The sequence below is a fragment of the Drosophila ficusphila genome, unplaced genomic scaffold, assembly GCF_018152265.1.
Source record: "Drosophila ficusphila isolate 14025-0441.05 unplaced genomic scaffold, ASM1815226v1 contig_751, whole genome shotgun sequence".
Classification (NCBI taxonomy): domain Eukaryota; kingdom Metazoa; phylum Arthropoda; class Insecta; order Diptera; family Drosophilidae; genus Drosophila; species Drosophila ficusphila.
In genome coordinates this window covers 24,165-49,391 of record NW_025064693.1, presented here as the reverse complement: position 1 = coordinate 49,391, position 25,227 = coordinate 24,165, and positions in this window count along the sequence as shown.

Here is a 25,227-nt window from a genome sequence, read left to right as displayed (position 1 = left end):
AAAAGGGCCAGAGTGAAACCTATAGCGACAACGATATGACAAGTGTGAGGGATCGATCTGGTGTCAAATGCTTCAAATGTGCCGAAATCGGACATTTTGCAACCGCTTGTCCTAAAGGCCGTTCAAGTGAAAACAAATAATGAGAAGCGTAGCATTATAAGGACATCCGGTGAGTCAGTTCCTTTTTGTTTTGATTCTGGTATAGAATGTTCGCTTGTAATACGTCGGTGATAAATTTAAAGGAAAAAGAATGAAAATTTTTGTAAATCTAAATGGCAGCAAATAAAGTAACAAAACTAAGCCCATTAGAATTGTTAATTGGAAAGGAAGCTAGACATTTTGGGCTTTTACCAATTGATGTAGAAGGTGAACAAGAAATATATAGGGGAAATTTAAGAAACCAAGCTACATAAAATAATGAAGCCAGTGCACGATATGATAAACACAGATACGATAATAATAAAGCGAAAATTACCAAACATAAGTTAGGCGTCCACGTATTGCTTAAACATGAGGAACGCCATAAAACGAAGCTAGATCCACAATTTAAAGGGCCATTTGAGATCATTGAGAGTCTACATGGAGATAGATATCTGTTAAAAACTTTAACTAGTAAGCGAATTTAAAAATATCCACACGAATCTCTAAGAGCTTTGCGAAATAATCAGCTTATAAGCGAAGATAGGGATGACGTGATAGAAGATGCTACTGAAGTATAAGAAGAGAAAAAGAAAAGACCGCACCATAACCGAAGAGACGGGTTATGGCGGGGGTCAGGACTGCACCATAACAGAAAAGACTTGTTATGGCGGGAGTCAGGACTGCACCATAACAGAAGAGACTTGTTATGGCGGGAGTCAGGACCGCACCATACAGAAGAGACATGTAATGGCGGGGGTCAAGAGAAAGATGGAAAATAAAAATGAGAAAGGTGTTAAAGGAATTACACTAAATGAAAATGTAAAATCGATGTAAAATGTTATATTATACGATTTATGGATAAGATGTTATAGATAAGATTAATGTTACTGGAGAGTAACTAAACGAAAGAAATTTATTTATGTTAAAACGAAGAAACTTTATGGAAATGAAAGATTCCATATTTGTTTAAGTAATTTATACCTTTAAAGCATTTGTCCAGTGAATAAAATGAAAGATTGTTAAAAAAAAAGAGAGGTGTTATGAAGAATTGAGTCATAAGGTATTGGCAAAAGTAGTGGAGAACTGACCACACGAGGACGTGTGATTCGTCAGGAAGGCCGTGTCGGATCAAATGAAACGGGGCCTACTTTGTTCCCCTGGTCAGGACAGGTGAACCGGGGCCTTCTTTAATGTGAAGCAGGGACTATTAAAAAGGAAGTTAGAAATTGAGTGAAAGCATGGCAGAGCAGGACAGATTTAGACTGCTGCCAAGTGAGGTCTGTTCGTTAAGCGCTGACATACATGTTAGAAAGAGATGGCTAACAATGTATAAGAATTGAGTAGAAAGTATAAATTTGGAAAGTAGACTCTTGGGAAGTCAGTTCAGAAAGCGCCAAGCAAACGAGCAGAACTTGCTGCTAATAATTCGATTAAAAATGGAAAAGTCTAACGAAACTCCGACAAATATAAGTTTGTGGATTTGTTAATATCAATAGCCAATCATCTTTTACGCACACTCAAATGTCTCAAAAACGCGCGTTTTTGCATATTTAACAGCCTTATAATCACATATTGGGAAAATATTTTTCCCCGTTATAAGCGTTCATGCAAGTTCAATATCTATTAATTAAAATGTATTAAGCAAATATACCGTTAGGCTTTTATCCCAATGCTTTAAAATTTTTTTCTCCCAGCTCTATACTCTGGGCGACTACGTATGGAACTTGCTACGCGAGGATACCTCTGAAAAAGCCAAAAAATCTGGAAAGAAATTCACTTTTAAAAAATAATAGTTTATTGAAAAAAAAAAAAATAATAATATTTTGTGTTAATTATTTTCATAATAATAATTTCATAAAATTTACCATGAAAAAATAAATTGTATCACTTAAAAGGTGGCATAGATATTTTTCTGCATAATTTATGCACCTTAACCGAAAACAATCAAAAAAGTAACTTAAACAAAGATTTTGTTAAATTTTATCGCACAGTGTTATGTATGTATGTACATATGGGTGATTCCATATCAGATTTACAGTCGATATTGGGAAATTCGATGAGATATTTTTTTCATGCTCTTTATCGAAAATAAATCGACACGTATTTTTTATATGGCTCAGAAAATTTTTTTGACAAAGTTATGATTTTTTGAATTTTTGATGAACTGCCCTTTTTTTGATGACAGTCGCGTTTTCCAGCCCCAATAACTCGATAACCGTACGTCGCAGAAAAAAATGTATAGGAAGTAAAAATTTCATCCTTCCTTCTTCTTTGCAAAACTTTCGAGAAATAATTTTTTTAAACAATTTTTCACCACAAAAAGTTTAAATGTTTACAACAAATTAATTTTCTCCAATTTGGACAATTTTGATTTTTTTTTTTTTTATCACAATAAATCCTTCAAATTCTTCTGATGAACATACTAAAATTTCAGAATGGTATCAAAATTAGTTTTTGAGTTATAGAATTAAATAGCATTAAAAATTCATTTCATTGACCCTTACTATGCGCGCGCGAAGCGAATTGACGCTCGTTAGAGTCGTTGGTCGGCGCACGCCCTGAGACCGAGCGCGCGGACCGTGCATGATGATCTTGAATATTCTATAACTCAAAAACTAATTTTGATACCATTCTGAAATTTTAGTATGTTCATCAGAAGAATTAGAAGGATTTATTGTGATAAAAAAAAAATCAAAATTGTCCAAATTGGAGAAAAATTAGTTTGTTGTAAACATTTGAACTTTTTGTGGTGAAAAATTGTTTAAAAAAATTATTTCTCGAAAGTTTTGCAAAGAAGAAGGAAGGATGAAATTTTTACTTCCTGTACATTTTTTTTCTGCGACGTACGGTTATCGAGTTATTGGGGCTGGAAAACGCGACTGTCATCACATAAAGGGCAGTTCATCAAAAATTCAAAAAATCATAACTTTGTCAAAAAAATTTTCTGAGCCATATAAAAAAATACGTGTCGATTTATTTTCGATAAAGAGCATGAAAAAAATATCTCATCGAATTTCCCAATATCGACTGTAAATCTGATATGGAATCACCCATATATTTATTTGCATTTTTACTTTTTGTAATTATTAAAGATTAAATTTAATTATGCATACGATTCTAGCTCTAGTAAATCGTACACACATATGTGTCAAGAATTGGCACTTGTCATGTATCAGCACTATGTCAGCACCAGATATTTATACCCTTGCAGAGCAAAAGGGTATTATAATTTTAGTCAGAAGTTTGCAACGCAGTGAAGGAAACACCTCAGACCCCATAAAGTATATATATTCTTGATCAGCATCACGAGTAGAATCAGAATACGTCTGAACGTCTGTCCGTCTGTCTGTTTCTCTTCAAACTAGTCTCTCAGTTTTAAAGCTATCTTGCTGAAAATTTTTTCAAAAGGTGTATAGTAATTGCACGCAGTATATAAGTCGAAACGAGCCGGATCGGCCGACTATATCGGATAGCTCCAATACGAGAGAATGAAATGCTATTGAATTTCGGATTAAATTTTATCAAAATCGGATAACTCTATCGTATAGCTGTCATGGAAATAAATTGATAACATCGTTGTTTTTTTTTTATTCCATGAGCATGATTTTTTGAATATTAAGTTTTTTAACAATTCTTATATTGAGAAAAAAGTTTCATACAAATCGGACAATTATATCTTATAGCTGTCATAGGAAAGATCGAAAAATCTATATAGAAACTAGCAAACCCCGGCAAACGTTGTTTTGGCACCAGATGACTTTATAATTTCTGTGCAAAATTGACTCAGTTCTAGACTTATGTAGAAAGCATGAATTGAATGTTCGAATTGACTTCAGGAACACGTTAGAATCTGGATCCGTGCCGATAAGTAAGCCGTTCAATGGTTCAGGTGGTGTTTCAATTTCTGGTAGTTGCCCTTTTCCTGACGCGCACCACATCCCAGCTGGCTCATTTTTAAATTTCAAGGCATGAAAATGCGGACATTCCTTGTCCATAGCACCAATTACCACTTTTGAGTGAGCATATTACTCAATATCGGGCTCATACTGGAATGCTAGACGTAGTAATGAATTATATATAAATGCTCGATGTACCGGTTGTCGTTGATGGTCATTTGTTCTGCCTCTATTGACTGTGACACGGCGTGGTTGTCGTTGTTCTAACCTTCTGACTTCATTGCGTTCAGCTCGTGTATCTTCTGGCTCTTCTTGATGCAATTGCGCTATTCTTTCGGATCTTCTATTTCGCATGTATCGAGATCTACTTGTATCACGGCTCAAAGTACCCGCTTTGCGTTTTCTTGGCATAGCTCACTGGATTTTTAATGATTTTACTTCATGATGAAGAATTTTTGCCCCAGTTTAAATTGATTTAAAATGCTATGGTAGCGTGTTTTTGTCAGTGTGATGAGGTAGAAACTCACTTTATATGCGATTTTTGGTATGTCGAACACGATTTAAGAGGATGAAAAATAGACGTTGGGTAATTGTCAGACTTACTCAATACGCTCACAAAATTTGATGAGAATCGGTATAGCCGTTTCGAAAGAGTAAGGTCACAAAAACTGTGACACGAGAATTTTATATATTAGATAACGGAAGTAAAATTATAACATCGTGGTTTTTCATCAGACAAGTATGATTTTTGAAATATAGAGTTTTCTTACGACTCTTAAATTACGAATTAAATTTGATCAAAATCGGACAACTATATCATATAGCTCCCATATGATCTATAGTCGGAAATATGGAAAATGAATAGAAAAATCGTTACAGCTTCGATGTTGTTTAGCCTTTATGCATTTTGTTCGACATATTTGATGACTGCAAGGGTATATAAGCTTCGGCTTGCCGAAGCTAGCTTCCTTTCTTGTTTTTATACCCTTGCAGAGCAAAAGGGTATTATTATACCCTTGCAGAGCAAAAGGGTATTATAATTTCAGTCAGAAGTTTGCAACGCAGTGAAGGAGACACCTCAGACCCCACAAAGTATATATATTCTTGATCAGCATCACGATCAGAATCCAAATCCGTCTGTACGTCTGTCCGTCTGTCCGTCTGTCTGTCTGTCTGTCTGTCCGTCTGTCCGTCTGTCCTCCTGTCGGTTTCTCAAAAGTTGTGTAGTTGTTGCACGCAGTATATAGGTCGGAACGAGCCGGATCGGCCGACTATATCGGATAGCTCCCATACAAGAGAATGAAATAAAAAATTCTTACTCCGTTGTTTTTGATCAGATCGACTTGATTTTGTCAAAATGTAAAGCAATCAGGGCTTCCCAATAAGAAAAAGAACAACACACTTCATATTCACCACGGGCTCCTTTACGTACGAGCGACCGAGTGCTTTACGATCAGTTCTTGTTTGGCCGTGATCACGAGCGCGTGTTAATTTGCATTACATACATTTGTACTACATTTACTATTTGGTTATAAGTCTACTATGCTACTCAATAAAAACAATTAACAGGTTATGGGCCCAGAGGCCGCGTTAACCAAATGTGCTAGTAAATGTGATTAAACTAATCTCAGCTATACATACAAACTGTATGTACATATAGAGAAGCCCAAAGCCAGAGACAAAAAGTATTGTATGTATGTATAGAGAAGCCCAAAGGCAGAGACAAAAAAAGTATATATGTGTGTATGCATAGAGAAGCCCAAAGGCAAAGGCAAAGGCAAAAAGTGCAAGGCGCGAGACAAGGCGCGCAAAATACGAAATACATAGAATTGTGAAATAACTGCAGACACAAGGCGCCGGACAAGAGAAAAGTGTTGTCGAAAAATAACGGTTGATCGTCTCGTTGTGTATTATGAGGGTTATTCTTTTGCGCAGCAAAAATAAGAGAAACTGTTGTTCTTATGTTGCGGGTGAAAAACGGCAAAAAGTTATAATTAAAAGTGATTGGGATCTGAGAGTGATGGGCTGTGAGAAGGAAACACAGCCGGGTAAACAATCCCAACTAAAACAGTTCCCAACGAATCAGTATCACAGTATAAGCAAAGTTAAGAACTCAACAAAAGTCTCAAAATGAGTGGAAATACGAACTTTCATATAGAAAAACTGGACGAGAACAATTACAGTACATGGGAAGTACTAATGAAAAGTGTTCTAATACAAAGTGACCTATGGCCAATAGTGAGTGGTAAAATAACTTTGGGGGAACATGCAACTCTTGAGCAGCGGTCGGCATTTGAGTTAAAAGATGAAAAGGCATTTGCATCGATCTTACTGTGTGTGAAACCGACTCAATTGAACCACATAAAAAATTGTAGTTCTGCGCTGCAGGCATGGAAAAAATTAAGAGAAATTCACAAGCCCACTGGACCAGCCAGGTTGGTATTAATTGTAAAGCAAATGTTGTCCATAAAAATGTCAGAGGACAAGGGTGTAAAAGATTATTTACACAAATTCCAAGAATTGGAAGAGGGTTTAGTGGAAGTAAGTGTTCAGATTCCAGAGGCAGTTAAAACGGTAGTGCTTCTCAGTGGCTTACCAAAGTCATTTGAAAGTTTTGTAGTCGCGATCGAATCGCGTGATACACTGCCAAGCTTGAGTGCATTAAAAATAAAAATTACCGAGGAAGCAGAGAGGCAATTGGCTAGTACAAGCAAAGAAAATGTAGATGACATTAAGGTGCTCACTAGTCAGGATTCAAGAAAGCCAAAGAAAAGTTCCAAGAAGGGTACATTTTGTTTTAATTGCGGAAAGGAAGGGCATTTTAAAGCTGACTGTCGATCTAAAAAGAAAGAAAAATTTGAAAAAAGTGAAATGCAGGACAGTAAGAATACAAATAAATTGGGTACCATACTTTGCGAGGCATCGGAAAAGTTTGTATCATTTTTAAATACGGCTAAACCAGATGAACAAATGAAAAACGTTTGGTGCGTAGACAGCGGGGCTACGGCACATTTATGCTGTGACAAAGATAGGTTTGAATCATTTATTGAAGACAAACAAAAAATATTGTTAGCTGGCGGAAAATATTTAATTGCGGAAGGTCATGGAAATATCACAATAAAATTTGGTGATAAATTAATAACATTTGGTGATGTTATTTATGTGCCAAGCTTACAGAACAACTTTATATCAGTCACCAGAGTTTTAAGCCAAGGAAAAACAGTTGTTTTTGAGAAAAATTGTGCCAAAATAACGGACAAAAACAGGGTTATTTTAAAAGCTGAGCTTAAAAACGGATTGTTTATGGCAGAAGACAATACAGAAAAATGTTTGAAAGTTGCAAGTATTGAATCAGATTCAATAAAATGGCACAACAGGTTCGGCCATGTGCATTTTGATGCATTGAGGGAAATGACCACAAAGGACATGGTAATTGGTATGAAAAATATACAAGGGCCAAATAAAGTTTGTGTGACATGCGCGAAGAGCAAGATTTGTGTTCAACCATTTCCAAAGGCAACCGATAACAGGTCAAAGGGTGTATTGGATATGATACACAGTGACATATGCGGACCAATGCAAAAGGTTTCTTTGGGAGGAAATCGATATTTTGCTACCTTTATTGACGATTGCTCCAGGTATGTGTCAGTCTATTTGCTTAAAACGAAAGACGAAGTTTTAAACGCATTTAAAACATTCAAAATGCAAGTCGAGTGCCAGACAGGTAGAAAAATAAAGGTCCTGCGCACCGACAATGGTCGCGAATATTTATCCAAAGAATTTGAAGAATTGCTAAAAGAGAATGGGATAAAACGAAATCTGACAGTACCATACACACCACAACAAAACGGAGTGGCAGAAAGAGCAAATAGAACTCTAGTAGAAATGGCTAGGAGAATGTTACTTCATGCAGGTATGGACGAATCATTTTGGGCTGAAGCCATTCGTACTGCGGTTTATTTGCGAAACAGACTAGCTACGAGCGCTTTGAATGGGGTAACACCATTTGAGATTTGGGTGAAAAGAAAGCCCAGGGTGGCACATCTGAGAGTGTTTGGCTCATTGGCGTTTGCTCTAGATAAAACCAAGAAATCCAAGTTTGCACAAAAAGGAATAGAATACATCATGGTAGGGTATTCAGAATCGGCAAAAGCTTATAGGTTATACAGCAAGGAATCAGGAAAATTGATCGAGAGCCGAGATGTCATTTTCGTAGAACCTGAAGAGGGGAAAATGGAACATATAGCTTCTGACGACATGACATCTATTTCTGCTGAAAAAGACGAGCAAAATCCCGATGTTGACTCGAACGATGAGGCCAATCAGTCAGATCATGGCGGTGCTCAAACCGAGGACGAGAATACAGAGGATGATGATGAAGGTGCTGAGGATAACGGTGGAGCTCCACGAATTGGACCAGGCAGACCTAGGATCATACGCACTGGCTTTAGGGGAAGGCCGCGAAAAGAGTATAACATACTTAGCATGCTGTACAACGAAAACATAGAAATCCCAGCTACAGTGCAACAAGCACTAAAAAGTCCCCAATCACAGGAATGGAAAAACGCAATGCAGGAAGAATATGACGCATTAGTGAAAAATCAAACATGGCAGCAGGTAAAACTCCCACATGATAAAAAGACAATAGGTTGCAAATGGGTATTTACGCTAAAAAGAAATCCAGCTGGAAAAATCGAACGATATAAGGCTCGCTTAGTGGCAAAAGGCTGTAGTCAAAAAGGAGGTATCGACTATGACGAAACGTTCTCACCAGTGGTACGTTATGCTACTATTCGCATGGTTTTAGCAATGGCAGCAGAATACGAACTGTACGTTCATCAGCTAGATGTCTCAACAGCATACTTGAATGCCGAGCTTGAGGAGGAGATTTACATGAGACCGCCAGAGATGTTCGCCAAGGATCCAAAAAGTGTTTTGAAACTGAAGAAATCTTTGTACGGATTAAAACAATCAGGTCGTGCATGGAACACTAAATTGGACAGCGTATTAACCAAGCTTGGTTATAAGGCATGCGAAAGCGAACCATGCTTGTACACAAAGGCAGCCAGACATTCGATCAACGTGATAGCAGTCTATGTGGATGATTTGCTGATAGCATGTTCAGACATGGGTGAGTTGGCAACGGTTAAGAAATCTATTTCTTATGAATTTCAGGTTGTCGATAAAGGACCAGTCTCGAGCTTTCTGGGCATTGAGGTTCAGCGTGAGGGTGAAACGGGCTCTATAAAAATCAGCCAGACGAAACACATCCGTGGCTTGCTGGAGGAATTGGGCATGAGCAGTTGCCGATCTGCTTCGACACCATTGGAACCCAATTTTCAAGTGAAATGCGACAAGGATACATGCAGCAAAGTCGACGTGACCGAATACCAGTCAATCATTGGATCTCTAATGTATATTGCGCTTTCAACACGCCCGGACATATTGCATTCGGCATGCAAGCTTTCTCAAAGAAACACAGATCCACACAGTGAACACTTGGCAGGTGCTAAGCACGTTCTACGGTATCTACAGTCAACTGCTGATCTGACCATCAAATACGAGAAAACAGGCAAGGAGATCACAGGATATACAGATGCAGACTGGGGCAGCGATGCTACAGATCGCAAATCCTTCACTGGGTACACCTTCATATGGGGAGGTTCTGCATTTGCATGGGCCACTAAAAAGCAGGCATCCGTGGCTCTCAGCAGCACAGAAGCGGAGTATATGGCGTTATCCGAAGCAGCAAAAGAAGCCATATATTTAAAAAAGCTAATTAATGAAATGAAATTGCCATTTAAATTGAATTGTATAACTATACATGGTGATAATTTGAGTGCTTTGAATCTTGTAAAAAATCCTGTTTATCACGCCAGGAGTAAGCACATAGACGTAAAGTACCACCATATCAGAAACTGTTATAAAGAAAAAATTATCAATTTAGAGTATTGTCCAACAAAAGAAATGATTGCAGACGTATTAACTAAAAATTTGTCTAAGGTAAATCACCAAAAATGTACTGCAATGTTGGGCTTAAATTAATTGTTTGCACCTTTAAGAAAAACTTTGAGTTTAAAATGAAGAATTATTGTTTTTGTCCTTAAGGTTGTAAACATGTGCGTGTGTTGAGGAGGAGTGTCAAAATGTAAAGCAATCAGGGCTTCTCAATAAGAAAAAGAACAACACACTTCATATTCACCACGGGCTCCTTTACGTACGAGCGACCGAGTGCTTTACGATCAGTTCTTGTTTGGCATTGATCACGAGCGCGTGTTAATTTGCATTACATACATTTGTACTACATTTACTATTTGGTTATAAGTCTACTATGCTACTCAATAAAAACAATTAACAGATTTCTTCCAGATGGCGTTTTCTAACTGCTATTGAATTTCGTATTAAATTTTATCAAAATCGGATAACTCTATCATATAACTGCCATAGGAGAGATCAAAAAATATATATATAAATAATGGAAAAAAAAATTATAATGTCGTTGTTTTTGATGCCACGAGCATGATTTTTGGAACATCAAGTTTTTGAAATACTCTTAAATCGAGAAAAAAATTTCATAAAAATCGGAGTACTATTTCATATAGCTGCCATAGGAAAGATCGAAAAATCTATATAGAAATAATGGAAATAAAATTATAACCTCGTTGTTTTTCGTCAGACAATCATGATTTTTGGAATATAGAGTTTTCTAATGAGTCTTGAGTTACATATTACATTTTATCAAAATCGGACGACTATATCATATAGCTGTCATATGAACAATATGGTAAATAATAGAAAAATCGTCATAGATTCGATGTTGTTAGCCTTTACGTATTTTGTTTGACATATTTAATGACTGCAAGGGTATATAAGCTTCGGCTTGCCGAAGCTAGCTTCCCTTTCTTGTTTTTTATATTTTTAATTTTTTGTCAAAACTCTTCTTTCAATTTTTTGCACGAATAAGTTAGGTTCTTCGTGCGGATCTTTTCATCCATTTGCCACTTTCCTTTAGCAAATAGAACACTGGCAGGGCATTCCTCGTAGTTGGCAATGAACCGCGAATTAAGGTACTTCGCGATACTATTGAATTGCAAGCTGTTGGCTTGAAAGTTTTTAACAACACTACTCACCCCGGGCAACTAACTAACTAGCGAGCTTTATTGAGCTCCCGCCTTCCTCCTAAACTAACTTTCACTAGACTTCAAAATATCCAACTACAATAATAATTTCTATCCAATTCTAATAAAATAATCAAAAACTCGCTTTAGCCAACAAATATCTTTCGGATTCCCTGGTGTAAGATTTTTATTTTGATTTCGGTAAGAAAGTAAAATTTACAATAATAATAATCTATTAATTACCACAGTTTAAGTGCATTTAATAATATCTGTTTATGCTTTTTGTACCCTTGCAGAGGGTATTCAATTTTCAGTCAGAACGGAGTGAAGGTGACATCTCAGACCTCATAAAGTATATATATATATATTTGATGAGTTGCAGCATCTGAATAGAACTAGACGTGTACGTGTGTCCATCTATTCACGTGTTTGTTGGGAGTAAATATAGAAAACCGCCGTTTTTTCTCATAATTTTAGATTTTATTGTAAAAAACTCGTTACAATCTCATTCTTCAAAATAATTTCCCATCTTTCTGGAAGCTTCTATATTTTTCACAGAGAAAAACTGTTCGTTTTTTGACGCGATCCACGAGTCGATCCAGTTTTTCGTTTATTTGTAAGAATACAATGGCTTCAGCCAAGTCAAGCGTCATTACTAGGAAGAGGTAGAAATCAGATGGGGCGATGTCAGGAGAGCACGGCGAGTGCGATAGGATGTCCCATTTCAAAGATTCCAGGTATGCTTTCACGACCTTAAAAACATGTGGCAGACCGCTGTCATGCAGAAGTACCTTGTCGGGCCTTTTCGCGTAATGTGGGCGTTTGTCGTTGAAGTTCATATTTCGTAACCTCAAACTTTTTAACGGGTCCGGGACGCTCCTTGTTCCTTGTTTGGAACCATTCCCGACACGTTCTTTTACTAATATATAGTAGCTTTCACCATAAGTTTCTACAATCATTCGACGCGCCTCAGCTGCATTTTTTTTTTTCGAATGAAATGCAAAAAGCAAAACTTCCAGCAAATGTCCCTTGTTCGGCACGAACAAAACAAATCACAATTAAAATAGACAAACGAGACGATGAAGAGTTGTTTACAAAAGCCTCAGCTGGCTATGTGACGTTCCTGTGCATACTTTTTTAACCGACGTGCAGTGCTGGCGCCACCTATGAGTTTTAAATGATTAAATACATTAAAATCAATTTTACGGCTTGAAAACTCATCGCGACATCCATTGCCTCACTAACCCTAGATAACCAACACAATATATCCTTGGCAAAACTAACTATAACTAATTAATTATCTATTTAAACTTCTTCCGGAATTTACTTTAATTTTTTCTGCGGAAATCCTCTCTAAAAGCACAAACAAACACAAACGCAATTCGAAATATAGAAGGCAAATACAAAACGGGAAGGCTGATCCTAATTTGGATTCCCGTTCACTGCGGAATAAAAGGAAATATCAAGGAAAAGAACACAACAGCTAAAAACACCCACAACTTCCCTTTTAACACCGAGCACAACTACACCCCGTCACATATAAGCGAACACATCAAACAGAAATCACAAGTACTAAACAAAAATACACTGAGAAAGACATCATGATACTAAAAATCACGTAAGAGCTACTCCGGAAACAATAAAAAAAACCCTTCGTTCACTAGAATCAGACTCTGACACACCAATTTAACCCAAAACTATATTCAGAGGTATCCAATAGAATCAGACTCTGACACACCAATTTAACCCAAAACTATATTCAAGACTCTGCGGACCGGCTGAGGGCCGTGGTGCCCCAGCTAAGAACGTGGAAGGGAGTGCCCCTCGGGACTAGGGTAGGAGATGACATTTCCGCACCATTTAATGCCCTAGAAGCGCAGAGAGAAGCAATGAGGAACTCCTCATGATGATGGGGTGCCAGAATAGGCTGGAGACGGATGCCTGGAAGGTGATCTCCCGGAAGAACGATGGAGGCGGGACACTCCTCGTTATCGGGATTGGCCAGCTCACCCGAGACGAGATCGTTTCTAAGGGTCATCAGCTCAATTTTAGATTCGGGACCGTCTCGATTAGTGGTCTCAGGAGAGCAGAAAAGAAGACCGCTGCAGATAAAGCGCCCATTGGCCCTACAGAAGGCAAAGTGGAGGTCAAAGATTCCCTTGACGAGCCACAATAGCCCATTGGCTCAGAGAAGAGTTCCATCACGGACATGGATGTGAGGAGTGAGGATGTGGAGCATCCCATGCCCTCCCAGGAGTTGGTCCAGGAGCCCCTCCTGGCGCCAGCTATGAGATGGAGGCCGACGTCACACTGACGGAAGGCAGTGAAGGAGAATGCCCGCCCCCTTCACCAACTTTGAAGCATTCGCTCCAATGATGGCTGAATACAGCAGCACAAAGCTAGCCCTGGTGAACTTACACCGGGCCAAGGCGGCATCAGCCGTCCTGGTCAGGCTGTTCACCAACCAACATCTCAGGCTAGCTCTCATACTGGAGCCTTGGTACAATCAGGGCATTAAAGGCCTGTACACCTAGAAATCGGCAATGCCGGTTCCACACCGACCTTCAATACAAGGGTAAGAGAGGAGGTTCTAGACATAACTCTGATGAAGAGTAGGGTGGAGTGAAAGTTGCAAAAAAAAAAAAAAATTTTTTAACTTTCCTGTATTATAAATCGATGATCTGTAGTGTACGGGGGTGCTGGTGAGATAATTCTATCTCTATCTTTCGATAGTCGGTCGTCTATTAGTGGATGGAAAATACTATTAGAGAGGACCTTATACCTTCAAGCTTGGGATACGCACTCTTGCTAGGCTCGGTTCTAGCTCGCCGGATGTCGGGGTTCTTCCTTGCTTGAGAGGGTACGGTTGCACGCTACCACACTTTACTAGTGCGTAATAAACAAAAGAACAAACAATCGAGGCTAATGGTTAAGCTATAAGACAATTAATCTGATAATGAAGAGCGCCGACACGCTGAAAAGTAACTAAGGATCCGATAAATTCGTTTTTGGGAATCTAGATGTTATTATCCCTTAAGTCTTTACCCTCCCTTCCATGACAATGTTACTTAAATTCTTGCTTATTTATTCAAACTTCATTTTTTTTAACTAAATTCTATACTTCATTTATAATCATATTTATCTACTCTATGTTCCATTGATTTCATATATATATAATGTGGCAGGTGATATAGTTGCCACAAATGTCAGGATTTATTGAAACACTGATATAATTTGCGTTTTTGTCTTTTTATTTAATCTTGTTCGCACACACGTCTGATCGCTTACAATCGTTCTTTTTGAGTCATCTTGCCATTCACATTCGGCGAGTTGCTTAACCTATGTCTCTCTTTCAGTTACGCTCTCTTTCAGTTACGCTCTCTCAGAGAGTCTTAAGTTATGCATGTATCAATAAGTACCAAACCCACCCTTGCCTGTTACAATTCGGCCATCCTGATAAAGAGAGCTCCTGATCTCTGCCTTATGATACAAAAATTATTTTAGCTTAATATTAATTTATAGTACAATTATTTATACATGTGTTTCATTCTAGTTTTTGTATTCTATACATATTTACATTAACATATTTATTGCACAATTATTTTATATTCTTAATTCTATCTCTTAACTATTTTTTAACCAATGCCTTATGTTCTGCCCACTCCAAACGCCTTGATATGGGTTTCTTGTTAATTGAAATCCTTCTATATCTTTTAACACATATCTATAATTTTTTAAAACTTTTATTATTTTATACGGACCTTTATTTTTTGGTATTAATTTTCTTGCTACCCCTGCGGTGCTATCAAAATTTTTCACCATAACATAATCTCCTATTTTATATTATTTTGCTGCTCTACTCCTTGTATTGTAATGATTTTTATTCCTCTCTTGAACTATTTTCTGATTTTTTTCTGCCTGTTGCCTAATTTCTTCAATATCATTTTGCCGTTGTTCCTCTAACTGTTCATTGCTAACTATTTCTTTACATTTTCTACTAACTCTGTCTAATATTTCTTGATCATTTGATTCATTCAGTTGTATATTCCCTGCCTGTTCTTCATTTTTCATACTATCAGTTTTAATCTCCTCTATTTTATCTTTTAAATCATCTGTTGATTCACCTCTTTGAGCCAACCCAAACAACACTTCACTAGGACACCGTTTAGTACTACAATGTTGCGTATTATTCAACGAGAACTCAACTTTTTCTATAACTAAATCCCAATGCAATCCTTTATCTGGCTCTGTATATTTCGCTATCATAGGCCCTAAACTTCTATTTACCCTTTCAACCTGCCCATTCGCCTGAGGCGATCCTGTTGCAATCTTTATATGCTGTATATTATACCCTTCTAAAAATTCTTTAAATTCACTCGATGTGTAACAACTTCCTCTATCCGATACTATACATTTCGGTCTACTATACGCCCTAAAGTAATTGTTTAAAGCACTAATCACTTCTTTTGTGTTTGTGGTTTTAGTTGGATACAATCTCACAAATTTTGTAAATCCATCTATTACCACCAATATGTGCTTTTTTGTTCTTGCCATATCCACCGGTCCATAATGGTCAATGTGAATCATCTCGAATGGTTTATTTCCTCTCGGTATGCTATGTAACATCCCTTCTTTCCCACCAGTCTTTGGTGTATATGCTATGCACCTCAAACAATTTTCAATATGCTTTACTATTTTCTCCTTTCTATTCGGAAACCAATAACTCTTATCAATTGCATTCATCATCTTATCTCTCCCTATGTGTCCTAATTCATCGTGATACCTATATAGCACATGATCCTCCATCTTCTTAAAAATTATACCAATTCTCTAATTTCTTCTAATTTTTCGTCTTTCGTTTGCCCAATCATTAAATTATCTTCAAAACTGTTTGGTGAAATAATCATAATATCGATACATCTACTCAACGCATCCACATGCTGCATCCTTTTTCCTTCCCTATGCAATATTTCACATTCATATTCCTGTAGTTCTAATGCCCATCGTGCTATCATTGGATTCACTTCTATTTTATCCATTGTTTGTTTTAGTGAATTGCAATCTGTTATGATCTTAAATTTTTTTCCTAATAGATATACTTTAAATCTCCTTAAGGCATATATTACAGCTAAAGTTTCTAATTTAAAACTTGCGTATTTTGATTCAGTTTCTGAAGTTCTCTTCGAAAAATAGAAAATCGGATGCCATTTGTTATCACTTTTCTTTTGCATCAACACCGCTCCAAACCCTAATGCACTGGCATCACAATGCAATTCTGTCTCGTCGTTATAATTATAAATTGATAACACCGGTGCCTCTAATAACTTTTCTTTCAACAACTCAAAACAGTTTAATTCCTTTTCTCCAAATTCAAATAATTGATCTTTTCTTAATAAATCATATAACGGCTTCGCTAATGTGGAGAAATCTTTAATAAACCTACGAAAATACGAACAAAGCCCCAAAAAACTCTGCACTGTCTGTACTTTATCTGGTATTGGAAAATTTTTTACTGCTTCTAATCCTTTATTATCCGCTTGAATACCCTTTTCCGTAATCAAAAACCCTAAATATTTGACGCTCGATTGTAGAAACTCACACTTCTCCATTCTCAGTTCTAATTTATTTTCAACCAACTTGTCAAACACCTCACTTAATACTTCTAAATGTTCTTCTACATTTCTACTTGCTATCATTATATCGTCCATATACACTACTACTTTATTTTCTTTTATTAAATCTGCAAATATACTATTAACAAAACGTTGAAAAACATGTGGTGCATTTTTTAACCCCATGGGCATTCTATTGAACTCAAACTGGCCTAACGGTGTGACAAACGACGTATATTTTACAGAATTTTTGTGCACATACACATGAAAATATCCGTTCTTTAAATCTAATTTGCTAAATATTTTCTTTTCCACTAATCTATCTAATAAGTCATCGATCAGAGGCAACGGATAGTTGTCTTTCAGCATAACTTTATTCAATCGCCTATAATCAATACATAATCGCATGTCCCCTGACTTCTTTTTAACTAACACTATCGGCGATGCGTACTCCGAATCGCTTGCCCTAATTATTCCTTCTGCTAAGTATTGATCTAACATTCCTTGTAATTTTTCCTTTTCCATGTATGACAATCTTCTCGGTGCACAACTTAACGGTTTCTCTTTTTCCAAACATATTTTAATTTCACTCCGTAGTTTTGGTTTTTCTGGTCTTTTTGCGTTTGTATAATGGAATTTTAACATGTTTTCAAATTTCCTACGAGTTTCATAATTTACTTCCTTTCCTATAGCATATACATTCTCATTTTCATCAACACAACATATTTGCAGCATTTTTTCTTCGAAATTTTCTTCTAATACTCCTGCATCTTTTTTCTCAACTATTTCCTTTTCTTTTACTCCAACAATTTTTCTATCATTTGTTTCTTTTCTTTCTTTACTTTGATTACTAATTATTTCTCTCTCCTTTGTTTCTTCTTTTTCTTTGCTTTGTATACTAACTGTTTCTCTCTCATTTGCTCTAACAATTTTTATATCCTTCTCTTTTTCTAAATTTTCCACATCATTTGTTGTCTGTATTTCCATCATTTTTTCTTCAACATCTTCTTTCATTTCGTCATCTAGTTTTTCAATTGTCACCCATTTCAAAGCGCTTAGATCAATATTTAGCTCGCATGCCTCCATAAAATCTCTTCCCAATATTACATCATACCTCATAGATTCCTCAGCCACAATCATTAATTGAAAATAAACATTTATTAATTTCTTTTTAACATAACAATAAGTTTTTCCAAACGTTTTTAATTGGCTATTATTGAGCCCAACATATGTATCTGTTACAGGTTGTAATTTTATTTTAAATGGAATACACTTAATTTTAATCAAGGAGACTGGGCTGCCCGAATCTAAGAGGCACTCTGCAATTATGAATTTATTAATATTATTTTCAAAATATATCTTCAAATATCTTACATATTTGTTGTCACCTGCTGTCTTCCTCTTTGGGCACACTGCTACCAAATGGTCCTTGTTTCCACATCCATAGCATGTTCCAGGTTCTCTCTTGGGCTTCCTGCAGTCTTTGGCCCAATGACCTCTGGAGTTGCAATTAAAACAACGCGTATCCATGGGTACGTTGCTCCTATTTCCTGCACCTTGAACTGCTGCTTTGGTATCTGCTGGCAACCGGATGTTTTCAAATGCCTGCAGCATGTCCTCTGGAGACTGGAACCGCTGGATCCGAGCCTGGTTCTGTAGATTTTCGTCTGGCATGCCTTCGATTATGCCATCCAACAGTTCTTCCTCGTCGATGTTGAGATCTTGAACTAACATGAGCTTTTCCTCGAAATACATGGCAAAATTTTCTCCTGCTTGCCACTTCCGCATTTGAAATTTGCGCCTCATTTCCAATTTTGATGAATGACCTCCGAACGCCTTTATTAACTTCTCCAGTAGCTGGTCTACCGGTTCGCCAATCCTTTTGGGATCCGAATGCAACCATTGCAACGCCTTTCCTTTCAGACTGCCAATACATAACAATTTTCGTTGCTCTTCAGTCAGTTTGAATATACGTGCAATATTTCCAATCTGCATACTCCAACCCCGCACACCTCTTCCGCCAGAAAACTCCAATACGACATCTTTTGCTGATTGAAATGCACTCGTTGAACCTCCGCATACATATTTTGTCTCAGTGTCATTCTTCATTTCATTTCCACCGTCGTTGACATTGTCCTCTTTGTTGTCTTCGCTGCTTTCGTCGATCTGCACACCGTTACTTTTGCGCTCTCCTTCAACCTTCTCGCTTTCGCAGAATTTCTGTTCTTGTTGACCTTCGGCGCCAGCCTTCTTTTGGAATACACACAATTTCTGCTGATTTCGTCGTTCTTCTTCTGCTTTCTCGATCTGCATGTTCACGTCTTGCAGCCAACTTCTAGCAGCTTCGATTTCATCATAAATGTCCCGCAGCTTCCTAGAACCTTCGAGAATTTTCTGGCCTTGCTGCTCTAATACTTCATGCATCTCTTCTTCCTCCAGTGGCTCCAATTCGGTCGTAGCTCCTTGTATACTTGTTTCCAACTGGGGGGCATGACCACGGCGTTCTGCTGGCACACTGTTTAGGCGAGTTACTAATTCTGCCTTGGAGCCTTTTGTTGGTAACCCCAAAGCCGCCAACCATTTTTTCAACACATTTACAGTCACTTTATCAATGTTAATTTCATCATCCATGATTTAGCCTTTCTTTTCACTGTTTCTTTTTAGATTCGGCCACTTCTGAATTTGTGGCAGGTGATATAGTTGCCACAAATGTCAGGATTTATTGAAACACTGATATAATTTGCGTTTTTGTCTTTTTATTTAATCTTGTTCGCACACACGTCTGATCGCTTACAATCGTTCTTTTTGAGTCATCTTGCCATTCATATTCGGCGAGTTGCTTAACCTATGTCTCTCTTTCAGTTACGCTCTCTTTCAGTTACGCTCTCTCAGAGAGTCTTAAGTTATGCATATATATGTATCAATAAGTACCAAACCCACCCTTGCCTGTTACAATAACAATTTAAGAAATTCCTAACATAAGAATTAAGGTTTCATTTCATATTCAATAAAATTTCATTTCACAATTACTTAAGCAAGAACGATCAATCTTTCATTTATATATTTACTAGCTGACCCGGCAAACGTTGTTTTGCCACCAGATGACTTCATAATTTCTCTACAAAATTTACTTAGTTCTAGACTTATGTATTATAAAGTCATCTGGAGCGCTATAAACCATGAGGGAATATAAAAATAACAAAAGGCAAATATTATTTTTAAGTTATTATAATTGCGCCTGGCATAAAATGAATCCAGGTTATTATAATCACAACGTGCATTCACGCGATTGGCAAGTGCGCTTCCGGAATCCTCTCCGCCCATAAAGTAGATTTGTAAGAATTAATGTTGTTCATTTGGCATTGGCAGCAGTGAGCCCATTTTATGATAAACTTGGCCTCTAATTTTGAATGTAGAATTGTAATTTTGACCATTTGCATTAATATTTCGAACTATTTCTGTTGCTCCGAACGATGTCATTTGAAAGCATGAATTAAATGTTCGAATTGACTTCAGGAACACGTTAGAATCTGGATCCGTCCCGTTAAGTAAGCCGTTCAATGGTTCAGGTGGTGTTTCAATTTCTGGTAGTTCCATTTTTCCTGACGCGCAACACATCCCAGCTGGCTCATTTTTAAATTTCAAAGCATGACAATGCGGACATTCCTTGTCCATAGCACCAATTACCACTTTTGAGTGAGCATAATACTTAATATCGGGCTCATACTGGAATGCTAGACGCAGAAATGAATCATATAAAAATGCTCGATGTACCTGTTGTCGTTGATGGTCATTTGTTCTGCCTCTATTGACTGTGACACGGCGTGGTTGTCGTTGTTCTAATCTTCTGACTTCATTGCGTTCAGCTCCTGTAACTTCTGTCTCTTCTCTGACTTCATTGCGTTCAGCTCGTGTATCTTCTGGCTCTTCTTGATGCAATTGCGCTATTCTTTCGGATCTTCTATTTCGTATGTATCGAGATCTACTTGTATCACGGCTCAAATCACCCCCTTTGCGTTTTCTTGGTATTGCCAACTGTACAAAACACTCGTAAATAGAATTAATGAATTTACTTACTTGTCTCAGTTTAAATTGAGTTGAAATGCTATGGTAGCGTGTGATTGTTAGTGTGATAAGGTAGTAACTCACTTTATATGCGATTTTTGGTATGTCGAACTGGATATAAGAGGATGAAAAATAGATGTTGGGTAATTGTCAGAACTACTCAATACGCTCACAAAATTCCATGAGAATCGGTGTAGCCATTTCGGAGGAGTATAGGCACAAAAACTGTGACACGAGAATTTTATATATTAGATGAATTTAAGCTATGAATTTAATAAATGAATTTAATGACAATAGGGCGGCATTTATAGGTTTTAAAATAGATATTCGTTTTAATTAGTACTCACGACCTTTTTATTTCTGCTCCATGATACGTGTTGTAAAGTTGGGCCCAAGTTTACATGTCCGTTGATGAGCTGTTGGTCAAAATATTTAATAAAATCTACTTTAAATGACCTATACAAATACCGCACTCATGCCAATCAGCAAGTTGTCAAAGACAAATTAAAGGGATACAAGATAGAGACTCCTAATGGCCGGACATAGATCGCTGGACGCTGTCCTCAGCCCACGGCCGACTTATGGTCGTCTTGGCAGCTCCTTACAGCGGCACTATCCGAGTTGTTGCTGGGCTGGTGCTAGGGCCAGGTGTATAGGCCTGATGTGGCTACACCTTCTGCACCTTCGTAGTAAAGCGATCCTGAGTGTCGATGGGTATCGCTGGGTATGTACTCCGCGTTGAATAACAATGACCTCGGCTTTGAACTGCCAGCGCCCAAACGCCGACATACGTGGCGGTTGCGTAATCTCGCCACCAGAGGTTATGTTTTCCTCTGGGCCACTTTATCAAGAATTTGAGCAATGGGGCTGATGCAATCTTGTTGAGCAGGCGTAGGACGATCAGACTTTATCCGGCCTAATGTAGGAGCAGACTCCCTCAGCGGGATCTACTGATATACGTCTGACGCCTCGCCTTCTTATGCGGATCCCTAAGAAAAAATCGGTTAAATTGGAGACCCACAAATTCTGCATTTGTTTACCTTTCACTCACTATCACAAATTCACTATTTATTATGAAAGCGCCTGGTTATAATAATTCACCACAGATCGAGATTATATAAGATAAGGGTAACACGCGGTTTATTAATTAGGCCTAAGCCAAAAATTGAACGATAGAACTTTCCACCAAGAGCGCAGATCAGGTATTGAATGCAAGGTTGAAAACGAAATGTAGATAAGCCGCTCTTGTAGAGCTTTCCACTGCAGTTTTAATCAACGGTTTAATCGTACGATTTTTGCCATCGCGACTGGTGCTTATCTCGCTTATTTGCATTGATATTGGTAAAGAGTGAACTAGGCCTTCGGACCTGTCAAGTTACACTTATCTATGCGAGGGTGGGGAGAATAGTTCTTTATCGTAAAAGCTCAACTGGTCACTACACCCACAGATAATGGAGACAAGATTATTCCTTGGAAGCATTATCTGAAATTTTCCTGTTCTGTATATCTTTTAAGTGAAATACGCCTAAATTCTTCCCTTTTTCATCCACTAATTCATAGTAATATGGACTACGTTTCCTAAAAACTTTGGCTGGGATAAACACGGGAGCTAGTTTACTGCTAAATTTCTTTATGGCGTTGCTTTGAGTAAAATTTCTTGCGTAAACTAGGTCGCCAGCTTTAAAGCTTCCCTGGCTCGCAGATTGTATCTATTTGCATTTTCTTCATGAGACTTGTTTATGTTCAGCTTAGCTTTCCATCTCTGCAGCTGTAAAGCATCTGGCTTTTGTAGCCTAGTGTCATCTGCTAACAGGTTCAAACTACGTAGAAGGCTGTAATCTTTGCCGTTAAGAATCATATTCTGCCCAAACGCCAGGAAATACGGCGATTAACCGGTACTCCTGTGAAGAGATGCCCGTAATGAACCACTAATGGCATTTAAGTTATCGTCCCAATTTTTTTTTTTTTTTTTTAATTACGGTATTTAATTATCGGACCTTCTCTCAATGAGACTAACGACAAGTATTCAAATCTTAGCCTAATACATATAATTATTTAATTAAAATTAAGATTAAGTTTTTATTTTGTGGTAAAACGGCCCTAGCTATTGTTGCTGGGTGGGGAGGTCTCTTCGCCGGAGTCGTGTGTGGCTAGTGTTCCACGTTAAAGACCGCGCCAGCCTGTTTGGATGAGCCTGTAGCTTGATCATATACTTTGCTTTTTCTTTGTCGATTTCCTCTTTAACAGATCCCACGTTTAAATCCTTGTGAATATTTTCATTTCGTATGTACCACGGTGCACCAGTTATTGTTCTTAGTATTTTTGATTGGGCTCTCTGGATCACTTCTAGGTTACTAACGCATGCGTTCCCCCATAGCTCGGAGCCATACTTCCAAATTGGTTTGAGAACTACATTGTAGAGAAGTACCTTGTACTCCAATTTAAGCGGAGAGCGAGCATTTATTAGCCAGTGTAGGCTTCTTGCTTTTAATTTTAGTTGTGTTCTCTTGGCTTCGATGTGCCTTCTCCAGGTAAGCCGTCTATCAAGGTGGACTCCAAGATACGTTACTTCCGTTGTTTGTGGAATATGGATGTTGTTCAGAGATGGTGGGGGGCAAGTTTGTCTATTAAGGGTAAAAGTAACGTGTTTGCACTTTTGCTCGTTAACCTTTATGCGCCAATCTGCTAGCCATTTCTCCAAAAGCCCGAGATGAGCTGATAGATTTTGCGTTGCTCTCGTGGGGCACTTAGATCGACTTAGAATGGCAGTATCATCAGCAAATGTTGAGGTTATTGTAAGGCCGGTTGTCGGAAGGTCTGCTGTGTAGATTAAATACAGCGTTGGTCCAAGCACGCTTCCTTGAGGTACTCCAGCTTCGATTGGATGGTAATCGGAGAGGAAATCTTTACACCGTACAGCGAAACTTCTATGCACAAGATATGACTCCAGTATTTTGTGGGTGTTCTGTGGTAGCAAATTTTGAATTTTATAAATCAAGCCGTCTAACCAAACGCGGTCGAAGGCCTGGGCGACATCCAGAAAGACTGCGGAACAGTACTCTCGACTTTCAAATGTATTTCGTATCTCTGCGGTTATTCGGTTCACTTGTTCAATGGTTCCGTGTTTCTCGCGGAAACCAAATTGGTGACTTGGGATGGCATTATGGGACTGCAGGTGTTCTTTTATACGATTCAGCAGAGTCTTTTCAAATATTTTTGATAGGCACGGCAGAAGACTGATTGGCCTATATGATGAAGGCTGGGACTTGTCCTTTCCAGCTTTATGGATCATTGTGATAACGGACTTTTTCCATTGTTGTGGATAGTAGCCCCATTTCATCATGCTGTTGAATATGGTGGTGATAAGATTTACTGCACAGCTTGGCAATTCCATAATCATTTTCGGGGAGATTAGATCGTGTCCTGGCGCTTTCTTTTTTTCCTGAGCCTCGATCACTCTTGTCACTTCTCTTGGTTCGAATACGATAGGCAGGGTAGCCTCTGGAGTGATGATTGTTGGGAGCACAAAGCCGTTTGTTGGTGGAAGCGGTTTGAAGACGTTTTCCAGATGCGCAGCAAATACGTTCGCCCTCTCTTCGTTGCTGCGAGCCCACTCTCCTGTTTGTGTGTGTAATGGCGATTCGCTTTCGGTTGGTGGACATATACCCGATTTAGCTTTCCACAGTGGATATCGTCTGCTGTTAGGGGAGAGATTCTGCAAATAGAATAATTGGGATCGATTACTTTCATCTTCTAGGGCTGTGCGTAGAAGATAGTTGGCTGTTTTGAGCCGCTCCTTCGAGGCAGGCGATCTGTGGGCTTGCCACTCCCTCCGAAGCCTTCTCTTATTGCGTAGCAGTTCGTTGATATGCCCAGAAGCTCGACTGTTGCTAAAATTAGAATTAAACTTACAAGCCGATATAGTAGGTGTGGAGTGTTGAGCAGCTAGTGACATAACAGACACTAGTGCTTCAACTGAGCTATCAATCTCTTCTTTTTGGTACATGTTTGGGAAGCCATCAATATGGGTACTTACATACTTTCTGTATTTAAGCCAATCTGTTTTACTGGAAGTTAGGAGATGTGTTTGTTTAGAAAGCTGTGGATGGTCGTAGAGAAGAATTAGAATGGGGGAGTGATCCGATGAAAGATCTGATAAGTGTTCCACATGGACATGTCCTCTAGGCACTCTTCTTGTGACGGCAAAATCCATCAGGTCAGGCTTCTTGTTAGGATCTGTTGGCCAATATGTAGGCTTACCTGGAGAGATAATGTCAAGCTTGTTTCTTGGTGTTAATATGGCGTTGTACAGCTGTCTTCCTTTCGGATTGGTGAGTCGAGAGCCCCAATGGGGGTGTTTCGCATTGTAATCACCAGCCGCTATAAAACGGTCAC